The 27,592-nt window shown below is 38.6% G+C and overlaps 1 protein-coding gene across 7 annotated transcripts in view; it reads left to right on the plus strand.

Moving 5' to 3' along the window:
* The window catches only part of LOC307095111 (melanoma-associated antigen B18-like), a 404,753-nt gene that overhangs the window by 305,840 nt on the left and 71,321 nt on the right, over window positions 1-27,592 (plus strand). The window contains exon 1 of one of the 7 annotated variants that reach the window (XM_079764277.1): window positions 20,171-20,255. The exons of the other annotated variants lie outside the window; for them this stretch is intronic. The gene's annotated coding sequence lies outside the window, so the exon portion shown is untranslated. Of the gene's footprint in view, window positions 1-20,170; window positions 20,256-27,592 lie in introns of those variants that run through there. 7 annotated transcript variants of the gene reach the window in all.

Raw genomic sequence — 27,592 nt, forward strand, 5'->3', positions numbered from 1 at the left:
TAGAAAGAGTCTATGTTTCAGTTTGAATTCAAAGGCAGGAAAAATGTCAATGTCCACGTTCAAAAGCTGTCAGGCAGGAATAATTCTCTCTGACTTGGGGAAGAGTCAGCCTTTTTTTTTTTTTTTTTATTCAAACGTAAAATGGATTGTGGGAGGCATACCTACATTATGGAGGGCAATCTTTTACTCTGTCTACTGATTTAAAAGGTTAATTTCATCCAAAATTACCCTCATAGACATGTCTAGAATAATGTTTGACCAAGTTTCTGAGTAGCTTGTGGCCCACCCAAGTTGAAACATACAATTAACCATCACACTTGCTCTGGGGGGAAGCCGGGTACCATGTCAGAAAGACAGTCAAGCAGCCCTGGAGAGAGGCCCATGTGGGAGGGACTGAAGCCTCCAGTCATCATTCACACCAATTTATCAACCATATTAGTGAGCTCTCTTTGTATCCGATCCTCCAGCTCTAGTCAAGCTTTTATTTATTTACTAGGGGCCCAGTGCACAAATTCGTGCACCTTGAAAGCAACTGTGGGCAGCGAGGCTGCGGTGGGCATAGGGGCGGGTCTTGGCCAATCCTCTGCACCCATGCCATGGCCCCTGGTCCCCTGTCTGCCAGCAGACCCACTCCTGCTGCCTCTGCTCCCACGCACTGAGGGCGCTGGCCCTGCTCATACCCACTGATAGAGCGGAGCAATTGGGGCCAGCGCCAGCAGCAGGTGTTGCATTGGGGCCTGCACCATCAGTGGATGCAAGTGGCAGCTACTGCCCTGATCACTGCTCAGGAGCAGGGGGAGGTGGAGAAGCCCTCAGGGGTGATTGGGGCCGGCAGCCGCTGTTCACACCAGCTGATGGCACTGAGAGATTGGGGCCGGGACCAGGTACTGGCAGTGGGTGTGAGCAGGGCTGGCACCAGTAACAGGTGCTAGTGCGAGGTGGGATTGCTGTGTGTGGGAGCAGAGAATTTTTAGTAACTACCATAGGCTCGCTCTGATGACAGTGACTGGCGCCCTGCCTTGGTCTGGTGCCCATGCTCACCTGGTCCACCATCCCATGTGGCCTACACCTGCCATGTTTGGCACTCTGTTGCCTGCTGCCATGCCTGCCATGTTCCACGCACGCCCCCTGGTGGTCAGCACACGTCATAGTGACCAGGTGTTCAGTTGTTCTGCTGTTCAGTCTATTTGCATATTAGCCTTTTATTATATAGGATTTTAAAAAATACGTTTTTATTTATGTTAGAGAGGGAGAGGGAGAGAGAGAGATAGAAATATCAGTGATGAGAGAGAATCATTGACTGGCTGCCTCCTACATTCCGCACACTTAGGGAATAAGCCCGCAACTCGGGCATGTGCTCTGACTGGGAATCGAACCATGACCTCCTGGTTCATAGGTCAACACTCAGCCACTGAGTCATACCAGCTGGGAGCAGTCAAGCTTTTAGATAATTACAGCCCTGGTCAACATTTGACAGTAGCCTCATGAGGATTAATAATCCAGAACCTCTCACCTAGCTACTCCCAAATTCCTGAGCTACAGAAACTGTGAGAGATAATAAATGTTTATTGTTGTTTTAATCACAAATTTTGGGGAGTAATAGGTTATGCATCCTTAGACATCTAAAACATGGTATTTTCACTGGGTATTCATTGTTTACTACCAATGCATAGTATTTTGATGGTTTGGTCCTTCTCTAACCACTCTGATGTATAGCCCTTTTGTGGCACTTAGTGAAGTACATTTCCAGTCAAATTCAAATGGCTTACTTTTATTTTTTCCAGATTTTAATTAACTAATTAATTATTTGTTTGTTTTAATTACAGTTTGCTTTCAATATTATTTTGTATTAGTTTCAGGTGTAAAGCATTAGCATAGTGGTTAGATAATAATATACTTTACAAAGTGTTCCTCCTAGTATTTCCAGTACCCACCTGGCACCATACATAGTTATTACAATATTATTGTATTATTGACTGTATTTTCTTTGCTGTACTTTACATCCCCATGACAATTTTGTAATACCATTTTATACTTCTCAATCCCTCCACCTTTTTTCACCCAGTCCTCCAATATCACTCCCCTTTGGCAACCATCAATCTGTTCTCTATATCTATGACTGTTTTGGTTTTATTTCTTTGTTCTTTAGATTACACATATAAGTGAAGTCCTACGGTATTTGTCTTTTTCTGACTAAAGTATTTCACTTAGCATATTACCGTCTAGGTCACAAATGGTAAGATTTCATTCTTTTCAATGGTGACATTATATTTCATCATGTAAATGTACCACTGCTTTTTTATTATCTACTTATCTACTGATGGGCACTTGGCCTGTTTCCAAATCTTGGCTATTGTAAATAGTACTTCAATGTACATAGGAGTGCATATATTCTTTCAAATCAATGTTTTTATTTTATTCGGTCATATTCCCAGAAGTGCAATCATTGAGGAATAAGGCAGTTACATTTTTAATTTTTTGAGGATATGCTGTACTATTTCCCATAGGGGCTGCACCAATCTGCATTCCCACCAACAGTGCCACATCCTCACCAACACTTGTGGTTTGTTGATTTATGATGGTAGCCAATCAGACATTGATCTATGTTTGTTTTTTATGCCAGTACCATGTTGTTTTGATTACTATAGCCTTTGTGTATAGTTTAATATCAAGTAGCGTGGCACCTCCAACTTTGTTCTTTCTCAAAACTGCTAAGGCTATTTGGGGATCCATATAAATTTTTGGATTATTGTTCTAATTCTATGAAATGCACCATTGGTATTTTAATAGAAATTGTCTTGAATCTATAGATTGCTTTAGGTACTATGGACATGTTAATGATGTTAATTCTTCTTGTCCATGAGCATAGTATATGCTTTCATTTATTCATATATTCTTTAATTTTTTTCTTCAGTGTTTTATAATTTTTCCAAGCACAGTTCTTTTACCTACTTTGTTAAATATATCCCTAAGCACTTTATTTCTTTGGGGGCAATTGTAAATAGGACTATTTTATTAATTTTCCTTTCTGATAGTTCATTGTTGGTGTATAAAAATGCAACTGATTTCTGGAAGTTAATTTTGTATCCTGATACTTTACCATATTCATTTATTAAATCTAGCAGTTTTTGGTTGAGTGTTTAGTGTTTTCTAGTACAATATCATGTAATCTCGAAGATGACAGTTTTACTTCCTCCTTTCTAATTTGAATGCCTTTTATATTTTCTTCTTGTCTGATTGTTGTGGCTAGGACTTCCAGTGGTCTGTCTAGATTTTCTGTTTCTTGTTGATTCAGTTTTGGAAGATTGTATGTTTATAGAAATTTCAAATGCATTATTTATAAGTCCATAAATTCTTTTATCATACTTTTAACATTTTCCAAATATGCAATTCTCATGCCTATTTTATCTATTCTATTCTCTCCACCACACAGGGACCTCTAATTTTCTATTGTAGTGCAAAAACAATTCTTCACTTGCAATACTAGTTTGCTTCATGCCAAGCCTCCCTATATAGACCTCCTGGGATATGTAATTTTTTTTACCAGGGAAGAAGGATTTGGGAAGATGTGGTAAATATCTGCATTCCATGATTATTTTATGAGAATCAAAAGGAGGCAGCTGTAGGAGTGGGGATAAATTGACTCTGATTAACCTGTTATCAACACAAAATCTCACTCTTGCTCTCTTATTTCACTTGGTCTTTCTGAATTCAGAGTTTCTTCAGGGTTTGCAGGGCTGATATGTTAGCCATCAACTGTACCCACTCCATGGTATTCTTTGTTGCAAATGGTTTTACTGAATCATTAACACTGTACCTGTTCTATAGTTATTTGTTGTCATTTCTTGTTTGTTGATGTCTCTACTCCCGTGGTTTTGTGGCCCTATATGTTTCTATTCCATGTACTATAATTTTAATGAAGTATCAGGAGAGCTAAGAAAGAGACATTTGTGCTTTAAGTGACAGCAGCACAGCTTATTCTTTTTTGAAATATCTGCTTTATACTATCTCAGAAGGTATCTGATTGAAAAATATTTCTGTTTAAACCACAAATCCTACTTTGATTTGGGGAGTAATGACAAATTTGAAAGGAAATAATGTGATTCACTATGAAACAAAGTCAGTTTGAAAAGTAGTGAATCATAGAACTTGAGTATAAGAGATGCATTAGAGAATACTGACAATATGGTTTATTCTTTCATTCATTCTTTCAGGTAGTTCACTCTGTGACTATAATAGGTTATTCCTTTGTTAAATGGTGAGGGTATTAAAAAATCAAGGGGTGGTTCTTGGCCCCAAGGAATTGGTAAAATAAAAATTGACCATGTAAACAAATAATTCCAATTAAATGGAGCATGAAACAAATACCAATTTAAATGAAACAAAGACCTATAGGAGGGTGAGAATGACCTTGTCTAGGCCAGACATGTTCTTGTTCACCTAAAATTGCCTAAGACTGAATCCAAGTCTTGGCATAGAGATGATGCCTAAGTGAGTGTCTATTGCATGGATGGGTATATGATCAGAGTGAGGTTGAAAGGATCCAGAAAGCTTCATGATAGCAGAATGCAGGGTGGAGCAAAAGTAGGGTTACAGTTGTGAGTACATGAAACACAACATTTATTATTGCATTATTATTTATTAATTAATATTTTATTTTCCACAAAACAACAGTAACCCTATACTTTTGGCCCACCCTATAGTATTATCAGAATATTTATATCATGCTTTGAAGAGCTGGGAAATTAAGAAGTGCACTTTAAGAACTCAGTAGAATCCTTTCATTGACTTGAAAAGTCACATGGCATTGGAACATAAAGCCAATTTGATGCATGGGTTGGAAATATTAACTCTATTTGATAAAGATTTGGTGGATTGCTAGTTCTCAATATCCATTACAGCCTTCTTCCTTTTAGTAATAAAAACCTCTGAGTTTAAGCTGGGATGGGGCCGTGTGGACAAGTTTAGGTCAGTGAGATGTGAGTGGAAGCCTAGAAGCTGAAGTTAACTTAGAACATGCTAAATTTAGAATGCCCATGGTAATCTAAGTACACAATTTACTTTGAATTTAAATTGTTAGAACTCTAGAATGGGATCCTGGCAGGAGATAAATCTAAACACTGATGGCAAATAAATGTCCCCAAAACTCAGTAATATTCAGTATTTATCAGTGTTTCTTATAATGTTTGGTTCTCTGAAGAAAAAACAAAGTTGAATTGAGCTGTAGTTGTCATGATATTGCTCTGCCAAAAATAACTTTACACTTTCTACATGTTAGCTAAAACATAGATTAAACTACTCTAAAAAAAGAAACCTCCTGAAAACCATTGGCTCAAATAAGATAGAAGTATTTTACTCTTTTACACAGAGAAGTCCAGGAGAAGTAGATGAGTGAGGGCTCCATGAGGATATCCAGGGATACCCAGGGTTGCGAGGCAGCTCAGCTATCCTTAAACCACATCTTCCAAAGGCCCTGGTGTCACTGTCATTTCCATCCAGTGGGAAAGAAGGAACTCCAAGGCAAGTGGCTTAATCATAGTTGAGTGAACCCCCAAACTGCACACATCACTTCTACCCTATGGCATAGACTGGACACATAGGGCATATGAAATAAATAGTATTTAAAGAGGTAATGTTTTATGGAGAAATTGGAAGTCAGATTTTCAGATAAACAGTCAAGTATAACTATCCATTAGTAAAATATATCACAAACTAATTTGGAACAGAAGCAGTACATAGAAGAAAAAAGGGACCAATTAAAGAAATATTGTATTAGAAGATTTGCTTGTGAAGGAAAAGCCACAGGTCTCTCTGGAATTTTGAAATTGAATGACTAGGAAGATAATGTTATTAAAAACAAAAGTCAGGGGAAAAGTTGATTTATGGAGGAAATGAATTAGTATAATATGATGTTGATTTTGTTTCTTATTGTCCTTACAAACTCCAGTGATGGTACAATAGGATATTTAAAAAGTGTTTTCAAAGATGGTGGTTAAGCAATTGTGACAAAAACAAACTCAGCTGGGAAAAAATGATATAGCTAATTCCAAATACAATTAATGTAGTCATTAAGCAAAATGATATGATGTCTGGATTTTTAAAAATATAAGAATCTCTATTCAGTGATGCCAAAGTGAATTTCAAGAGCACCTAGGGGCCAGTGTCCTAGCTTCTGTGTGTCTAGAAGAGCATTGCTAATTCTAGGTGAAATACCAGCTTTTATAGCACATCATACCATGAAAAGTGGAGACTGAGTGTAAAAGAGAAGAGTTTGTCTGTGTTTTAGATGGGAATTTTTAAATTAGCATTTAGAGATTATTTATACCTTTGAAATATAATTACTTTAATGGGACAAATTTTCAGTGTCACTTGACTTCATGAAGATGTATAGAATACTAATAAAATAGCAATTTAAATCAAAGAGAAAGACCTATAAATTCAAGGAGGCCTAATTGATTTGATGGATGAATGTGTCATATTTCAGAAATACTAATGAACTCAGGAGGAACTACAGTGACTCCCAATAGCAGGAAAAGAAGATCAATTTGGAATTACATTTTTTAAATAAATGAGCAGTCTATCCCTTGGGCCAAGGCATCTATCTTTTCCACAATATCTAGATGTCGAAATGAGCTCACTTCTGCTCATGGATCTTAGGAGAAAACACATTTTAACTAAGGTAATTAGGATGTTCTGAACTTTGTTCCAGATTCTATGGGCTTAAAGGAAAGGTGATTCAACTACTTGCTATCGGAATAGAAGTAATAACAGTATTGACTTTGAAAAACATAGATTTTTCTACTTTTAACTTCATAGGCAGAGAAGTGACCAAATGAATAATGCCATGAACTGAAATGTTTCCCCCACTTCTAATGCTCTCCCCTGTGGGAAATGTGCATCCTGGAAGTTGGATGGATAATTTGGGCTGCACTTACACTTCTTCAACATTGCATTGAGACAATTATTCAGTCAAATTTCTTCCAAAACCCTGCACCTCTAAGATTCTTCCTCCCTCCCTCCCTCCCTCCTTCTCTCCCTCCATCTTCTCTCTCTCTCTCTCTCTCTCTCTCTCTCTCTCTCTCTCTCCTCTCTTTCTTTCTTTCTATTGGACTAAGATTCTTTCTAAAAACTTGCTTTATTGACCTTCAGTAGGAGTGAGCCACATTTCCCTACATTGCATGTAGGAGGGATTCCTTAGTGAAGATATCTCATCATAGTTTCTAATTGTCATTTTATTTTTCTCATTTTCTTACTAAGAAAATTAAAGTAAAACCTTTAATTAAAAACACACACCTATTTTTCATTAAAATTGAATTTACATTTCATCCTTTTCTGAAGTGTTACTAAAATTCATAAACCACAACTGCTTTTTCAGAATTTATCTATCTTACAGGAATGAGAAATATCACCTCTTCAGAAGAGACTTGTTTTTAATACAAAGTTGAAAGCCCAGTACAATTGATGTTGAGATATTGAATTTTGCATGGACCTTAATTGAAGTTCTTTAAACTTACTGCCTCTTCCCATTTAACTTGTGACTATTTCCAAGTTGCCCACTTGCTTAAGGTTATTAAACATTGCTTAATTTCATAATTCGTGTACTTTATAGCATTGCATCATAGAGGGAAAAATAAATTCTAACCACTCAGTAATTCAAACTGTTAGCATTTCATATTGTTTTATGCCAGTTTGAATGTACTTTTCATAAATATTGTTGTAATCATTTTTGTACATGTTTTTGAATTAGTAATATTTTTTAACTGAAGAGTAGATCAAAGCACTTCTCCTTGTTATTGTATTGGTTTCCTAGCAATTGTTTCCAGTTGCTGAATAATCTTGAGTTGAGTTTCATTAACTATATTTCTATTATTAGATATTTAGGTATTTTTATTTTTCCAATTCTATAAACAACACTATGAAGTATATGTTGATGCATAGGTTTTATATGTTCTATATTTTGCCTTAGGATAGAACACAGTTATGTATTGCATATGTAAAAGTAGACAAAAGTAGGTTCATTAACATATTTAATTTTCAAAAATGAAAGAAAATGAACAAATTTTAGTAATAATGAACTATGACAAGCCATTTGAGTTGGTGCCTCGCTTGCTCAGTAAGGCATTCTCTTGAAGTTTAATTGATGGGTGAGGTTTAGTTTACATTGTGAAGAATACAATAATAGGAGCAATTTTTGAACCTAATTGCTAATAAAGTGAACAAATAATGGCTTATAAATGTTAACATGTGATTTTGCAATACTTAATGTGTACATGCTTAAAAGAAATTGAGATCTAGTAATATTACAAATTAATAGTGTTGCATCTATAAATGTTGGAAATTATTCCTCTAAATTTCAGTGCCAGTTACTATAGCACTATCATTTTATAGTTATAATTGTTAGAGGTGTAGGGAAAAGCAAGCATTAAATTTTATATAATTAATATAGAGAAATTATTGGCTTGTTTTTGTGGAATTTACATGTATCACAAAGCTTTGTAATACATATTAACCTGTGATACTATGTTTTGGATTTTTAATTCTAAACCTATTAATAGATTAGAAATTTTAATACAGATTATCAATGAAATAAAAAATATAGCTAATAATTACCATTGTTGACAGTATTTTAAATTTAGTAATGCATTACAAAAACAAAAATAAGAAAACTGCGTTATTTCAGAATAATGACTTGGTCCCAATTTGAGTGTTTGCTTTTCTTACTAAAGTCATTCTTCTAATTCATTAATTTTTCTATCTGATCATAACTGCCCAGTGAAGGAATCCCACATTGGCAGAAGTAGCTTGCCTCTTAATTCTCCTCTTATAGCCATCAATTTTGTGCATCAAGTTGGCCATGTTATACTACCTAGTTATTCAAACCCTAATCTGGTTGTTGCTGTGAAGGTATTTCAGTTGACTTTCCATAAAGGAGACAGCTTTGATCATCTGGGTAAGCCCATCAATCAAGTAAAAAGGCCTTAAAAGTGGAATTGATTTCCCCAAGGAAGAAGAAATTCAACCTGTAAACAGGATTGGATGGTGCCTTCAGGTGGTACTTGAGTTCTAGCATGCCCTCACTGACAGCTTGACCTATGGATTTTGAACTTGCCTAGGCAGCCCCCCCCCCAATAATGCAAACCAGTTCCTTGTGATTTTGGTTTTGTGGTGAAACTCTGACTGATACACTTGTCCTGCTCAGTTCCCGTCAGAAAGCTTCCCTGGGAGACTGTGGCCTTGGCATGAGTAGCATAGGCAATTCCAAGGAGATGACGAGTGGAGCCTGTCTGCCAACTCTACCCTTCCAGAAGTTTCTCTCTTGAAAGAAGGTCTGAGCAGCCAATGTTCATGGTTGCCACATAGTTTTACAAAGATTCACTAGAAACCCCAAAATGCTAAATACAGGGAGATCATTACAGGCCGTAATGTATTTGAACTCCTTGTAAAACTGGATTATTCATCTTCAGAATCGCTGCTGTCCTTAGTTCTCAGACTATTCTTTCCAAATCTCATAATGATGGATCTTGCTTTAATAATCTTTATATCATAGGTTAGAATCCCCCAGAAGCAGACACTGAGACAAAGATTTGAGTGCAAGTAGTTTGTTTGGAAGGTGAACACAGATGATAACCAGCAGGATGGACAGAAAGGGGTTCTATGGAAAGTAACCTCACAGGGTGATCTGATCATAAATTCCCTACTAAGGCAGTTCATAGTGGGTAGTCCCACCCAAGGCATGTGACTTTTTTAGTAAAAGGTTTATCTTTGCCTTAATCAAGCACTGTCCATTGTTTCTGTGTATCTAGGTTTACACACCTTTGAAATAAGAGTAACTATCATATGCCCAGCCAGCGTGGCTCAGTGGTTGAGTGTTGACCTATGAACCAGGAGGTCATGGTTTGATTCCCAGTCAGGGCACATGTCCGGGTTGCAGGCTTGATACCCAGTGTGGGGTGTGCAGGAGGCAGCCATTCAGTGATTATTTCTCATCAGTGATGTTTCTATCTCCCTGTCCCTCTCCCTGTCTCTCTGAAATCAATAAGAATATATTTTTAAAAAAATGAAAAAGAAATATGCCCTGTCCTAGATCATAATAACCAGATAAAACAGAACAAAAATATTTAAAACTAGAGATGTGAACAAATATGATTTCAAGACTAAATGTGAAACATGAATATCTAAATGATAGTGTAACACAATTACAATTATTGAAAATATTTTGAAGAGTTTGACAATTATGCCTAGACCCAACCACCCAGGAAAGCATCCCAGAAGACCCTAGTGAAATATTTTAATTTACATCCCTATAGATATTGTTACACTCTCTCCAGGGAACCTTCCAGCCTCTCTTCCTTGCCCTGCCAAGTAAATTAAATGCTCTCATGATTACTGGTGGAAGTAACTATGTCTTTCCACATGTTACAGTCTCAGAACCCCTGGTTTGATTGAAGTCATGATTTTTCTCACCTTTAGCATTTGGTAGACATTTTCCTTTGCTGTTGTTTATTAATATCTATTCTCATCTCAATAATCATACTCTTAAGTACATATAAGTCATTGTTAAGATGGAAATTTATTTATAAACTATGTGAAAATGAAAATCCTATGGAGATGGGATTAAGCTGACCTATTCCCAGCTGAGATTTAATTTCAGATTTTAATGAGGCTTCTTGTCCACTAGATATATAATGTTTTCTTTGGGGTAGATAAGAAGTTGAATAACTCACAATAATTGGCATGGAAAGATAATGATAGCCCAGTCGTGGCTCAGTGGTTGAGTGTTGACCTATGAACCGAGAGGTCATGGTTCAATTCCCAGTCAGGGCACACACCCGGGTTGTGAGCTAGATCCCCAATGCAGGGTGTGCAGGAGGCAGCCAATCAATGATTCTCTCTCATCTTTGATGTTTCTCTCTCTTCCCCTCTGAAATAAAAAATATATATATTAAAAAAAAGATAATTATATGTTTACAATGGCAAAGCAATGTTTTCACTATCAGTAAATGAATAGTCAAGTGTATTGGCAGATAGTCAATTTACATTTTCTAAATTAACAGAAAATAGCTAATAACTTAGTATGAAATCCAAACAGAATATGTGTAGTCATAGAATATGTGTTTAATCCTTTTAAATCTAAGTTTTCTTGGAGGAAATTAATATTACTGTTGCTTATTAAGGTAAAGGAAGATAGACTTGCATCATTTTTCTATTGAGGGGTTGTCCCAATCTTGGTCTTCTTTGGAAAAGAATTTCATGGCCTCCATGTTATTAAGTTATATACTTAAAATTATAAGGACTCTTTTCCAAAGCATGGTATATAGATATCATCTGTAATCACTGAAGACAGTAGGACAAAGATAAGGTTTTAAAATGTTAGTCAGCTAACAATTTGAGAATTTAAGATAAACCAGACATTACCTTAATTATCTCACTTTATCCCCACAGCAAGCCTATTATTAATTTTATACTGGTATTATTTGCATTTTTTCAGATTAAGAAACTGAGCCTTAAAGAACTTAAATTTATGTGCTCATGCTGACTGAGATGATAAACTTGGCAGAGCTAGAGTTTGAAATCAGACTAGCTATATCCAGAACCTCCACTCTTGAACATCAGACCACAAGGTCTGTGAGCACACCAGACTGTTTATAGGAACTTGATGGACAGAAACATTGTGAGTCTGATTCAGCCATTGAGACTTCCAGAAAAAAGGGCAATGGAGAGAGTTCTTATTTAGTCAGAATTCCTTCTCCCCACTTGGGGAGAGGTCATACAGTCATTTATATAACCAAAAATTATGCAGCTAAAATGGAAACAGGCCCTAGCCGGTTTAGCTTGGATAGAGCCTCGGCCTGTGGACTGAAGGGTTCTGTGTTTGATTCTGGTCAAGGCCACGTATCTTGGTTGCAGGCTCCTCCCCAGCCAGAGCTCTGGTCCGGGCGTATGCAGAAAACAACCAATCAATGTGTTTTATATTTATCTCTCTCTTTCAGCCTCTCTTTCACTCTCCCTAAAAATCAATGGAAAAATATCCTTGGGTGAGAATTTAAAAATAAATAAATAAAATGGAAACAGGACATAGCAGATGTAACAGTTTATTCAAGATCAAAGCTCTTCTATCCAGGGATCTGTTGAAAAGCATTGCTGAAGGACACATTTGTTTAGAAATAAATAGTCTATTTATTTAGTTGCTTCATACATAGTAGTTGTCTTAACACCCACCATCTGATTTCAGTGACTAAGTAGATATTCGCTGCCATATTATTTACTCCACCACAAACACAAGTATGGGATCACTCTTGATAATTTTGTAAGGTTTAAAATGGACCCCATCAATTCACAATCATAACAATATTTATTGAACACTTTATGCACTCTTCTAAGATTTCTATATGCTGTGGAAATATGAAGAAGTCAATGATTCAGAAAATCTCCGTGGACCACAGAGAAGGAATATACAGGGAAGCAAAGTAAAAGGTTTATTTTGTAGCTGAGTGTTACAAAGTTTTCCTATTGCCTCTAGGATCCGAAGCAACACAAATCAATGTTGTATTACCAACAGGCCAGCTTAACTTGCAGTGTAATGCTTTATATTATGAGTTGCCTTTTTCTCTCAGTGATGTGAAATCCTTTTAAGCAGTACTTGTTTAGCAAATTTTGTCAGCGTGGTGACATGGTAGTGTGAATGTGCATGGAAAGAACCCTGCAGTTTTTAAATACTCAGTAGTTGATCCAGGTATCATTTATGTTCCTTTTTGAAAATCTATGCAAGAAGTTACCATATTTGCATATGTTTTTGCGTTTTCTTATAGATTTGTCTTAAAACAGCTTGCACTTACTGTGATCATTGTCAGAATATCACTTTTTATTTTATTACTGTCATAAAACGTGGCAAGTTTTATTTAATATTCTTTGGAGTATTCCAGAAAGTTATAAGCAGACAGGTACAATTTTCTTCAAGGTGTATACTCTTTAAAGTAAGTAAACTTAGAGGGTGACTGTAAACTAGCAAACCCCAAGAAAATGACAGATAAACATTTCAAGTTGCAGCCATCGCCAGGTGACAAAGAAAGAGCTAATTTCCATTCTACATAGGAAATCAAATAAACCCTGAAACAAATATGAAAGTTATTTTCCAGGTCTACATCGTCATTCAACAATTCAATCAACAAACTTTAGCATATACTCTGTGCCCTGTGTTGGGAGTAGGTAGCAGATATTGATACTGTCCCACCGATATATCTCTTTGGCATGTGACATTTCAGTGCCTATCTGCAAGCTTCCAACTGCCAGTACCTGTGACTTTGAAGTCTCTCTCTGACCCCTGGAACACACTCTGCCTGCAAGCAGACTATGATGGAGGGTGTTAATGCCAATCCCAGCCATCTAGCTGCCAGCAGCATTTAGCATGACTGCTGGGAACTGATGGACACAAACTCCATTTTCCTAACATCTTTGGATGGGATAACTCTGAGGCTGTATAATGCTCAGTCTCCTAGAATTCTCCAGCCAAATTAAACTTCATTTATCCATCATAACTGGCTTGAAAACTACCTTTTTAAATTTGGTACTTTCCTTCCACCTAATCACACTTTCTCAACTTTGCTGTTATTGATGTAAGAAGTGTCCAAACCTATAGAGAACTTTTAGGGTGTTTACTTGTGCCAAAACAGACAACAATTGTCAGAAAGCAAGATCTGAAATGCTCTGGAGAATGACACTCTTGCAGTTTCTTTTAGAGCAGTGATGGGCAACCTTTTGAGCTTGGTGTGTCAAACTTCGCCAAAAAACTGAGCATAACTCAGGTAGTGTGTCACTTTGAGGAAAAAACATTATTTTGCAAATGTTTCATCCTCAGGAGCAGCAAATGTTTCATGCTTGGCATGCGGCCACCTCAGCAGCATGCGTGTCATCAGAAATGGCTACGCGTGTCAGTGCTGATACGCGTGTCATAGGTTCGCCATCACTGTTTTAGACATTTGGAATTAAGGAGGGAACCTAAGGAAGATTACATGGAGACAGGAGAAAGGAAGGTGGGCTTAGATTACAGGATAGTTATGGTTACTATACACACACACACACACACACACACACACACACACACACACACACTGAGTGGCCAGATATGCATTCAGAGATCATAATAATCTGGCCACTCAATGTGTGTGTGTGTGTGTGTGTGTGTGTGTGTGTGTGTGTGTGTGTATACATTTTATTGATTTCAGAGTGGAAAGGAGAGGGAGAGATAAAAAGATCAATGATGAGAGAGAATCATTGATCAGCTGCCTCCTGCATGCCCCACACTGAGGATCGAGCCCACAACCCAGGAATGTGCCCTGACTGGGAATTGAACAGTGACCTCCTGGTTCATAGGTCAATGCCTAACCACTTAGCAATGCCAGCTAATAGAATGATACTCTTATTTCAAAGGCGCGTTAACCTAGGTACACAGAAACAATGGACAGTGCTTGCTTAAGGCAAAAATAAACCTTTTACTAAAAAAGTTACATGCCTTGGGTGTGACTACCCAATATGACCTGTCTTAGAGACTTTATGATCAGATTACCCTGTGAGGTTACTTTCCATAGAACCCCTTTTATATACCTCAAATACCCCCCAGTAATCTGTTCATGGATGCACATAAAATCAAATTCCTCTAATTCTGATAATAATGGCTAACATTTATATGGCATTTACAGTGTGAAGGGCATTCTGCTATGTGATTTACATATATTAACTCATTTAACCCTCACATTAGCCAGTAAATAGATACTATTATTATTCCTACTTGACATATTTGGAGACTGTGGCTACAAGAGAATTTGTACCATGCCCAATGTTGCTATAACTAAAGATGAAAATAAGAACAAAGGCAACAATAGTAATATTAGTAAGACCAAAATATTGATTGATACCATTTATTGAATTCGTATTCAATATTACATTTAATTGTCACAATCTATATAGATAAAAGGCTAAGCGACTGGCCAACAGGCCAGTAGGTATGACATGCACTGACCACCAGGGGGCAGGCATCTTTGCAGAGTGCTCTCTAGCACTCTAGGACCCCTTGGGCAATGTCGGACTGCTGGTTTCGGCTCCATTCTGCAGGCCAGGCTGAGGGATCCCACCTGCCAGAGGGACCCCACTCACTCTGCAGATGCCCTTTCAGCCCCTGCGCCACCCCAGGTGCTGCCAGCTGAGGGGTGGGACCACAGGAGATTAGCTCCAGGGCATGTCTGGCTCGTCTTGCCCAGTCCCGCCCTGCTGGTCACCTTATAATTAATTTCCTTTTAATATGCACAAATCTGTGCACCTGGTCTTTAGTATTGCTATAAAGAAACCTTATTCTCCTTTCCAGAAAGTAAACAAAGTCAGGAAAATAAATAAATTTTCTCCAGGCCCCACGCCTAATTTAGTGACATCATAGGAATTAAAATGCATATTCTTCTGACTACAAGACTGATGCTCTTTCAATTATGAAGCAGTACATCACAATACATAATATAAGGAAGAATAGTAACACATTGATATAATTCACTCTACAGCTTGAGTAACCAAACTCAAAACTTTTTCTGGAATCAGACTTCAAAAGAGCAATGTGAGAAATGTGAGGTATCTGAGTAAAAGGTCAACAGCTCACAAAGTCTTGATACTTTGCATTTTGTAGCCATCAAAAAGAAATCCAGCCGAAGCCGGTTTGGCTCAGTGGATGGAGCCTCGGTCTGCGGACTGGAAGGTCCCAGGTTCGATTCCGGTCAAGGGCATGTACCTTGGTTGCGGGCACATCCCCAGTGGGGAGTGTGCAGGAGGCAGCTGGTCGATGTCTCTCTCTCATCAATGTTTCTAGCTCTCTATCCCTCTTCCTTCCTCTCTGTAAAAAATCAATAAAATATATTAAAAAAAAAAGAAATCCACATTTTGCCACTGATGTTTAGTTCAACTCTGTGATCCAATTCATGCATATTTAGGAAGGAAGTAATTTTTAAAATGTAACACATCCTGCCCATCTGTCATGGCTCAGGGGTTGAGCTTCGACCTATGAACCAGAGGTCATGGTTCAATTCCTGGTCAGGGCACATGCCAGGGTTGCAAGCTCTACCCCAGTGTGGGGTGTGCAGGAGGTAGCCGATCAGTGATTCTCTCTCATCATTGATATTTCTATCTCTCTCTCCCTCTCCCTTCCTCTCTGAAATCAATAAAATGTGTGTGGGTGTGTGTATGTGTGTGTGTGTGTGTGTGTGTGTGTGTGTGTACTAGAGGCCTTGGACCCTCTGGTCTAATTAGCATATTATGCTTTTATTATTTTATACATATACTAGAGGCCTGGTGCGTGAAATTCATGCACGGGGGCGGGGGGGGGTGTCCCTAAGCCCAGCCTGCACCCTCTCCAATCTGGGACATCCCTCTCACAATCCAGGACTGCTGGCTCCCAACTGCTCGCCTGCCTGCCTTCCTGATTGCCCCTAACCGCTTCTGCCTGCCAGCCTGATCACTCCCTAACCACTCCCCTGCCAGCCTGATTGATGCCTAACTGCTCTCCTGCCAGCCTGTTTGCCTCCAACTTCCCTCCTCTGCCAGCCTGGTCACCCTTAACTGCCCTCCCCTGCAGGGTTGATCACCTCCAACTGCCCTCCCTTGCAGACCTGGTCCCTCTCAACTGCCCTCCCTTGCAGGCCTGGTGCCTCCCAACTGCCCTCCCCTGCTGGCCATCTTGTGGTGGCCATCTTGTGTCCACATGGGGGCAGGATCTTTGACCACATGGGGGCAGCCATATTGTGTGTTGGAGTGATGGTCAACCTGCATATTACTCTTTTATTACATAGGATAGAGGCCTGGTACACGGGTGGGGGCCAGCTGGTTTGCCCTGAAGGGTGTTCCGGATCAGGGTTGGGGTTCTCTTGGGGCAGCCTGAGTGAGGGGCCTGTGGTGGTTTGCAGGCCAGCCACACCCCCTGGAGACCCAAGAGGAGGCCCTGGTATCTGGAATTTATTTACCTTCTACAATTGAAACTTTGTAGCCTAGAGTGGAGCCAAGCCTCCTGCTTGCTCCGTGGCCAGCAGCCATTTCTTTTGGGGTTTGTGTACCTTCTATAATTGAAACTTTGTAGCCTTAAATGGAGGCCTGGGCTGGCCAGGGTGTGCGGAAAGCTTTGCTTCTTCCATTGCCAGGAGAAACCCTTGCCTCCTGCTCTTTCCAGGTCTGTAGCTGCCGCCATTTCTGTTTGGATTTGTTTACCTTCTATAATTGAAACTTTGTAGCCTTGAGTGGAGGCCTAGGCCGACAAGGGGCAGGCAGAAAGCTTGGCTTCCTCTGTTGCCCGGGAAACCCAAGCCTCCCTCCCGCTCTCTGTGGCTGTAGCCATCTTGGTTGGGTTTATTTGCATATTTCTCCTGATTGGCTGGTGGGCGTGGTTGGTGGGCATGGCTTGTGAGCGTAGCGGAGTTAGGGTCAATTTGCATATTACTCTTTTATTAGGTAGGAGATATATATATATATATATATATATATATATATATATATATATATATTAATGGGACACATACTAAGTTTCTTATTTATTCTTCTGCTTGTATGTTTAGATTTCTCCGTTATTTTTTTGGCATAAAATTAATGTTATTTACCTACTTCTTCAAAATCAGTTTTTATTTATTTATTTTTTTAAATAACTAGTCCTCTCATAAGAGGACTTGACGGCACATAGTTCATCCTCAAGTCACTGGTAGTTGGGCTGACCATCTGGGTTAGCTAATTGGTTTTATCCAAAAGAAAAATAAATTTCTCATAATATAGGAGGTAGTTTTGGAACAAGACTCCTGCTGAAGTTTTAGGCTCCTAGTTTCCCACAGAAAATATGAGGTGGGGATGCCAACTTCTTTGATGATTTCATTTCTTTTTTAAAAGTATATTTTTATTGATTTCAGAGAGGAAGGGGGAGGGAGAAAGAGATAGAAACATCAATGATGAGAGAGAATCATTGATCAGGTGCATCCTGCATACGCCCTACTGGGGATTAAGTCCACAACCTGAGCATGTGCCCTTGACTGGAATTGAACCCGGGACCCTTCAGTCCACAGGCCAATGCTCTATCCACTGAGCAAAACCAGCTAGGACTGATGACTCCCTGGTCTTAGAGAAAGATTATAAAGTTTTAAAGAGCTTTATATAAAACCTTAAAACTGTAAAGGAGCTTATTTAAGTGTTTAAAAGATTTATATATGTCTCGAACAAACAGAGAAAGAATTTACAATTATAGGTTTTCTAACAAAAATGCTCTGAAAGGTGGCAGGCTTCTTTCCCTTTTTGCATCAGGGAAAATTAATTCTTTTTTAAAATATATATTTATTGATTTTACAGAGAGGAAGGTAGAGGGATAGAGAGTTAGAAGCACAGATGAGAGAGAAATATCTATTTGCTGCCTCCTGAATGTCCCCAATAGGGATCGATTCCTGTCAAAAGCATGTACCTCAGTTGCAGGCTCCTCTCCAGCCCTGGCCCTCGTCAGGGCTTGTGCAGGAGGCAACCAATTGATGTGTTTCTCTCACATTGATATTTCCCTCTGCCATTCCCTCTCTCTTCCACTCTCTCTAAAAATCAATGGAAAAATATCCTTAGGTGAGGATTTAAGAAAAAAAGTACTAAACTATCATTAAAACCTAAGAATGAGTGAACAAAAAAGGAGTTAAGTAAAAGCATTCCAAGCAGGTTGTAGGAGTATGCACCAGTGAAGAAATGTTCAAAATGTTTCATCCTACTGGTGTAGGGGATAAAGTCAAGAAACATGGTCAGCATTTTCTTTCTATTTTAAGATAAACACTTTTGAGTCTGAGCACAGAAGGCAGAAAACTAATACTAGTAGAACAATGGTAAGAACCAGTATAATGTCCAATTAACAAAGGAAAGAAATAGAATTAATAGTAACATAGCAATCTAGTAAACATTAGGAAAGAATAAAGAAAAAATAATTTGTAAACTTGAAGTGAGATTGAAGGAACAAAACCAGGAACATAACTTGTAAAACTACATGAATATGGGACGAATCCCCACATTTAAAGAGAAACTTGGAAGATTGAATTAAAAAGAAAGTCATAGGCATATGTCATTATGTATTTAATTTCTTGTTCCATTTATCGGTCTGCCTTTAATAAAATCATTTTGCTGTATTAATCTTATTTTTCATGTTTCTGCATCATATTCTTGAAGACAACTTTTCCAGAATAGATTTATATCATTTTGTTAAGTTAAAACAAATCATCTGGTTGCTCTAATTTTTATTTTAATATATTACATTTTAATTAAGAAGAATAGATATACTTGTTATCTAATTTTTAAATACAGAAACACACTATTTCTTTCAATTTACCCCAAATTGTTTTAGTTCTTTCAGTGGAATCTTAGATTTTTTTGTATAAATCTTACACTTTCGTTGATAAATTTATTACTTGATGTATTATATTAGGGATTCCTATTTATTTATTTTTAAATTGTCTTTATTCACTTTTTTATTGTGGTATATATATATATATATATATATATATATATATATATATAGTTTTATATGTATTTAAAATATATATAGTTTTATATATAACTTACTGTATCATCCACTTATAGGTGTACAGATCATTGATATTTAAGTACATTTATCCATCACTACTAGTGGATTAATATTTAGCACTCATCTTTTCAGTTATATTTTTGAATGTTCTTTTTAATGTATGGATAAAAATTCTTGATTTTATATTAATCTATCACCAGCAACCACATTTTATTTTCTAAATTTTCATCATATTTCACTTGAGTCTCATAAATACATAGTACATAATGAAAATATACAATGACTCTTGTTTTCTCTTGTCCATTATTCACACTGTTGGCAAATGCAGTCTCCTTTGTGCAGTCTTTCCACCCCACTCAGCCACATGAGAATGGGCCTTGGACCTAAAACATTTCCTTACCAAGAGATAGTGTCCTCACAACCTGTGCCCAGCTTATCATCTTGTGTGGGAACATCTTTCATTGTTTCAGACTTGATGAGTGCTCTTTTGTCTCCGCTGAAAGTGTGTACGTAATATGGCACCTGACAAACCCTACTGTGTTATCTGTCTTCCGATGGGAGGGGACAAGGTTCCTTTGACTCTGGCATCAGAGGGGTGCACATAGACGAACTGCTCTGCATCTAGCCACTGGGAGAGACCCGCTGGCCGTGGGGAACTGAGGCCCACCATTGAAGGTGATCTTGCTCTGCTCTCCTCTACGTAAGTAAAGCCTTGTTCTATATAGTGCTTGACTGTGATATTTCCTTGGCAGCTCTTTGTAACAAAAGGCAAATTAACCTGAGAAAAGCAAACAGAATCCTAATAACATGTATACCTCCTCTATACATGGGAGAGACCCAGGAAAACTGAACAACTCCCAAAATGGCAAAAGCTACCCCCTTAAATACCATCTCCAGCTAAAGACAAAAGAAGATGTTGCGGTGGGGCGGGCATGGGGAAAGCCAGTTATGGGAGGTTACAAGGTAAAGCACAATTGACAAGATTAGGTTGGAACCCACTGGCCATGGGGAAAGATTGAAGGCCCACCATTGAAGGTGATCTTACTCCGCTCTTCTCTATGCTCTTGTTCTATCAAATGCTTGACTGTGATATTTTCCTTGGCAGCTCCCTGTAACAAAAGACAAATTAACCTGAGAAAAAACAAACAGAAGCTTAATTACCAGGCCTGCAGGGGAGGGCAGTTAGGGGCAATCAGGCTGGCAGGGGAGCAGCATATATATATCATGTATTCATGGGAGAGGCCTAGGAAAACTGAGCCATTCCCCGAAATGGCCAAAGCCACCCCCTTTAATACCATCTCCAGCTAAAGAAAGAAGATGTTTGGGGAGGAGGACATGGGGAAAACCAGTTATGGGAGGTTACAAGGAAAAACACAATAAATAAGATTAAGGTTGTTATCCACATTTAAGTCTTTGTTTTCTAGACATTTAGAGTCATTCTTCTCTTCCTGGTATACAGAGGGAGATAGCCTTACAAATGAAGATTCTCCTTATAAATGTAAATGTCTTATTAAAGGTTAACTTACACTCAAATTTTAGACTTTTATTATGTCTGATGTTTCTTAAAAATAATCAGCCTACATGACCCCTACGCTGATGAGGTATATTCCTGGCATAATATGCTCACCTTCAAAGCCTAGGATTCTGGTTTTGCGTCTAGCTCTACTGAATACCCAGCTGGACATCTTCCAGGACTGGATTAAGGAAAATGGGACTTTGGAAACCAAGAGATGTAATTCCACCCAAATAAAAATCACTCACACTCAAAATAAATAAATATATAAATAAATAAATAAATAAACAAACAAACAATAGAATATAATTAGTACTATATTCAATGGCAAACCAGTTACCAAAATATTTCATTTACCTAACCTTTGACTTCAAATTAATCTTTAAGTCCTATGAGATTTATATTTAAAATATATCTTGAGTTTGACCACTTCTTACAAAGACATATCTAATGCTCCCATTTTAGTCAAGCCACCAACTTCCTCATGAAGAATTACCATAGCCATTTACCTCTTCTCCTTTGTTCAAGTTTTTGCCATGGATGGTTATTTTTCATATAGCAACAGGAATTATCTTTTAAATTCACACCAGATCACATCTCCATCCTGATCAACATCTTATTTTTCACATCTCACTTATAATTAAAACTTCTTACTTTGACTTACAAGATATATTTTCTGCCCCTTAGTCTTCAACTTCATTTTTTCACCTTCAATATATTTCTTATAACTCACAATATCAAAGGTGAAAATATGAAGTTGGAGACTAAGGGGCAGGAGATGTATATATTTGGAAATCCCTAAAACCCTTGGAATTTCCTGTGATGAGAATTACAAAGGTGTCTAAAATGGGAAGATGGGTGCTAGTTGTCTGTGGAACCAACTATGTGATTAGAGGGTTGAAATTTTCGGTCCTATTCATTGACCTAAGGAAAGGGAGAGTGGCTAGAGATGGAATTCAATAGACAATGGCAAAAATTAGAAAATTTTGAGGAACAAAATAAAAGATCAGATAATAATCTAAAATATAAAATAAACATCAATAAGTTCATACACTTATCCTATCTAATAAAAGAGTAATATGCAAATTGACCATCACTCTAACACACAAGATGGCTGCCCCCATGTGGTCAAAGATGGCTGCCCCCATGTGGACACAAGATGGCTGCCACAAGATGGCCAGCAGGGGAGGGCAGTTGGGAGGGACCAGGCCTGCAAGGGAGGGCAGTTGTGGGCAATCAGGCCAGCAGGGGAGGGTAGTTGGGAGGGACCAGGCCTGAAAGGGAGGGCAGTTGGGGGCAATCAAGCCTGCAGGGAAGGGCAGTTAGGGGTGACCAGGCCAGCAGAGGAGGGATGTTGTGGGCGACTGGGCATGCAGGGAAGGGCAGTTGGGGGGGGGGGACCCAGGCCTGCAGGGGAGAGCAGTTGGGGAGACCAGGCCTGCAGGGGAGGGTAGTTGGGGGGACCAGGCCTGCAGGGGAGGGCAGTTAGGGGCAATCAGGCTGGCAGGGGAGCAGTTAGGCATCAATCAGGCTGGCAGGGGAGTGGTTAGGGGGTGATCAGGCTGGCAGGCAGAAGTGGTTAGGGGCAATCAGGAAGGCAGGCAGGCGAGCAGTTGGGAGCCAGCAGTCCTGGATTGTGAGAGGGATGTCCGTCTGCTCAGGCCCAATCCTACTGAGATCCCGGCCTAAATGGGCAGTCAGACATCCCTCAAGGGGTCCCAGATTGGAGAGGGTGCAGGCTGGGCTGAGGGACACCCCCCCATGCATGAATTTCATGCACCGGGCCTCTAGTAAATAAATAAGATAAAGAATTCCTAATAATTGAAACTCTGCATTCAAGGATATAGAACATAAATCCTCCTTAGGTGTGGACTACACATAGGGAATCTCTTCCAAAAATTAACTATAGTATGAAAGGGAGGAAATAACTAATTGACTAATTACCTGGTGGGAGACCCTAAAAAACACTACCTCAACCATGCAGTCAAGGTTAACATCAATAGTAATAAGTCATGTTGATATGAAGAAAATGGCTTTTTATCTTTTGGACTTCCTCCCCAAAACACACATCGAGTCTAATCATGAAAAAAAAAAATCACAGATGGACCTGGAGAGCATTATGATAAGTGAAATAAGCCAGTCAGAGAAAAATAAGCACCCTATGATTTCACTCATATGTGGAATCTAATGAACAAAATAATCTAACAAACAAAATAGAAACAGAGTCATAGATACAGAGAACAGACTAACAGCTGTCAGAGTAGAGGGGTGTTGGGAGGCCGGGGAAAAAGGTGAAGGGATTAAGCAAAAGAACAAAAACCAACCAACCAAACAAAAAAACAACAACCCACAGACACAGACAACAGCATAGTGACTACAAAGGGAAAGGGGAAGTGAGGGCAGGTAGAAGAGGGTAAATAGGTGATAAATGGTGATGGAAGGAGACTTGACTTGGGGTGGTGAACACACAATACAGTATACTGATGATGTATTATAGAATTGTACACTTGAAACTTATATAATTTTATTAACCAATGTTACTCCAATAAATTCCATAAAAAAGAAACAAATCCCACATTACACAAATCCATATTGAAAAAAATTAAAAACAAATTAAAAAAAGAGAAATCCATATTGAATGAAATTCTACAAAATACCTGACCAAGAATCTTAAACCTGTTACGGTAATAAAAAACAAGAAATGTCTGATGAACTGCCACAGCCAAAAGCCTAAGGAAACATGATGACTAACTGTAATGTGGTATCCTGGGAAAACAACAAAAAACAAACAGACCAAAACATGATGTTGGGTGAAAACTAAGGAAATTTGAAAGATTATGGGTTTTAGTTAACAATAATGTATTAACATTAGTTAATAAATTGTGACAAATATACAATAGTAATGTCATGTAATATGTAAAGTAATAGGAGAGACTGCATGTGTGGTATATGGGAAATCTGCAGTTTTTGATAAATTTAAAACTGTTCTAAAACAAAGGTTTATTTTTTAAAAAATAAAAGCAGTGCAGAATTGTTTCCTTGTGCAGTTAAATCCTGATTTTATCCTTTCAAGGTAATAAAGTTGAACAGTGCCCACTTCCACATAAACTCTCTGCTTATTTTGAGTTTAATATGAAGTTGAGCAGTGGAATCCTATTTTAGGAGGCTCTGTGACTAAAGAGGATTATAATCATCTCCTTAAGGGATCTGGAGTGTGTCCTGCTTTAACCCAGGCCTGCTCAGCCAAAGCTTCCCTCTAAACTCTCCATCTAGCCTCAATCTTCCTGTCAAAGAACTCAAACATATATGTAGTTATCAACATGGTATTTTACTTGTACACAAAGGAATCTAATTCACACATTGATCTAATCTATGAAAGGCAAAAGCAGGATTTCAATAAGAAGAAAGAAGAAACTGCAAACTTTGGGAAGTAGCAATCTTTGAATTCTTCTTGAGTCATTGGCTGGTTACCTGGCAGCCTGCACTGGTTGGGTTATTCTGCCCATTGGCAGCTAGATGTGTCATCAAAGGAAATGGTTTGATGGTTATGGCTTCTCCATAAAACCTTGGGACTTGAACTGTGCAGGAACCAGCTAATGACTATGTCTTTCAGTGTCCTTCATAGCACTGCCATCTTAGTTATTCCAAGTCCACATCTCTTCCTTTACAGAATTTCTCTCCTTCAGCACAATTTTATGTTACCTCCTCCTCACGCCAGAAACCTTATTTCCTTTTAAAGACATTGTAGTCACTGACTTTGGAAGTTGGGTTACATCTTCCCATCATCAATCAGCTTTTTTGACTTTCTGAAGCATTTTATATGCCACCTCTATTTCCTCTCAAACTTCTGGTATTATTACAATGCATACTCTTTCTTGAGAGTATGTGTTACTGTCCTACAAAAAGCTTTAGCTGTAAGTCAACTATTAGCTCTGCCTGTCCCACTTCTATTATAATCAGAGTTCCCCAATGTAATTTCAACATCAATCCTGTGTGTAAAAATACTAGCATTGGTATCACATTTAAGGTCTAACAGCATAGTTCCCAGAGGCAGTTTTCATTCTTTTATGCCTTAAAAGATCCAGGCTTCACTTGATTATTTAATTGTAGGTAGATTTTTCTATAAAGGAGAATAAGCTGAACTAATTATTTCTCTTTGGATAGAGAATTTATGGTTGTTGATATGCTTTTTAATGATCCTTTTCTCCAAGGAGGATCACTGGGGAATATGCATTCGAGCACACACAGACTTATATGCACACACTAGTGCAACTATAATCTTGTTTTTAATTTGCAACCATTGCTTCCAGGCTGGGGTTTTGATACTTTTCTTGATGGATGGTGTCTTGTTTGTTTTTATTTTTTATTTTATTTCTTTTATGAATCTAAATGATTTGTTTTATTTATTTATTTTTATGTTTTATTGTTTAAAGTATTACACATAGTAGTACATATATCTCCTTTTTTTCCCCATTGACCTCCCCATACCCCCTGTCACATGCCCTCATCCCACCTCCCCCAGTGTCTTGTGTCCATTGGTTGTGCTTATATGCATGCATACAAGTCCTTCGGTTGATCTCTTTCCCTCCCTCCCCAACACTCCCCAGCCTTCCCGCTGTAATTTTACAGTCTGTTCGGTGCTTTACTGCCTCTGTATCTATCTTTTTGTTCATCAGGTCATAATGTTCTTTATTTTCCATAAATGAGTGAGATCATGTGGTATTTTTCTTTCATTGCCTGGCTTATTTCACTTAGCATAATGCTCTCCAGTTCCATCCATGCTGCTGCAAATGGTAGGAGTTCCTTCTGTTTTATAGCAGCGTAGTATTCCATTGTGTAGATGTACCATAGTTTTCTAATCCACTCATCTGCTGATGGTCAGTTAGGCTGTTTCCAAATCTTAGCTATGGTGAATTGTGCTGCTATGAACATAGGGGTGCATATATCCTTTCTAATTGGTGTTTCTAGTTTCTTGGGATATATTCCAAGAAGTGGGATTACTGGGTCAAATGGGAGTTTCCTTTTTAGTTTTCTGAGGAAACTCCATACTGTTCTCCACAGTGGCTGCACCAGTCTGCATTCCCACCAGCAGTGCATGAGGGTTCCTTTTTCTCCGCATGCTCGCCAGCACTTGTTGTTTGTTGATTTGTTGATGATAGCCATTCTGACAGGTGTGAGATGGTACCGCATTGTCGTTTTGATTTGCATCTCTCAGATAATTAGTGACTTTGAGCATGTTTTCATATGTCTCTTGGTGTCTTTATTTTTAAATTACAGTTTACATTCAATATTATTTTGTATTGGTATCAGGTGTATCACAGTGGTTAGACAATCATATACTTTATAGAGTGGTCCCCCAAATATTTCCAGTAACCACCTGACCCCATGCATAGTTATTATGATATTACTGACTATATTCCATATGCTGTAATTTATATCTCTGTGACTATTCTGTAACTACCAATTTGTGCTTCTCAATCCCTTTATTTCTTCACCCAGTCTCCCAACCCCCCTTACCTCTGGCACCCATAAGTTTGTTCTCTGTATCTATGAGTCTGTTCCTATTTTGTTTGCTTATTCATTTTGTTCCTTAGATTCCACATATAAGTGAAATCATGGTTTTTGTCTTTCTCTGTCTGACTTATTTCACTTAACATAATACCCTCTAGGTCCATCAATGCTGTCCCAAAGGGTAAGATTTCCTTCTTTTTCACAACTGAGTAGTTTTCCATTGTGTATGTACCACTGCTTTTTTAGCCACTTATCTATTGATGAGCACTTGGGTTGCTTCCATAGCTTGGCTATCCTATATAATAAAACCCCAATATGCAAATCAACCAAACAGCGGAACGACTGGTTGCTATGATGTGCACTGGCCACCAGGGGGCATATGCTCAGCAAATGGGCGGCACCAAGCCACCAGCCAAGGCAGGTGCCAGCAGAGACCCCCGATTGCCCCACCTGCCGGTCGGCCTGCAGAGGGAGGTGACCAGCGGCAGCAGCAGCAGGGAACAGGGCTGGCCAGCGGGCAGTGCCAGGCCACCAGCCAAGGCAGGTGCCAGCGGAGGCCCCCCTATCACCCCACCAGTCACCCCACAGATCGGCTCTGATCACTGGCCAGGCCTAGGGACCCTAACCTATGTATTGGGAACAGTCTCTTAGATTTAAAAATTAAAACCTGGCAAGGCTACTCTAACACTGAAAAAACAGGATGATGTAGTGATGACATGCATGGACTCTGGCTTGTGCATTTTGTGGTCAGCCATGATTCTGACACTTATAACTGTTACAAAGCCAATTACTTAATTCAGTTTTTCCACCCATAAGATGGGGAAAATCGTACTACTGCCTCAGAAGGATCATGTTATGTACTACTTTTTATAATCGGGGTAAAACAATGTAGCTGCCCATACAACAGCAAGATGCCTTTCACCTGTATGAAAAGTATGATCATTGGTGTATAGTGTCCTGGATTGCGAGAGAGATGTCTGACTGCCAGTTTAGGCCCGATTCCCGACAGTGGG

This window comes from Cnephaeus nilssonii (genome assembly GCF_951640355.1).
Source record: "Cnephaeus nilssonii genome assembly, chromosome: X".
In the NCBI taxonomy this organism is placed as follows: Eukaryota; Metazoa; Chordata; class Mammalia; order Chiroptera; family Vespertilionidae; genus Cnephaeus; species Cnephaeus nilssonii.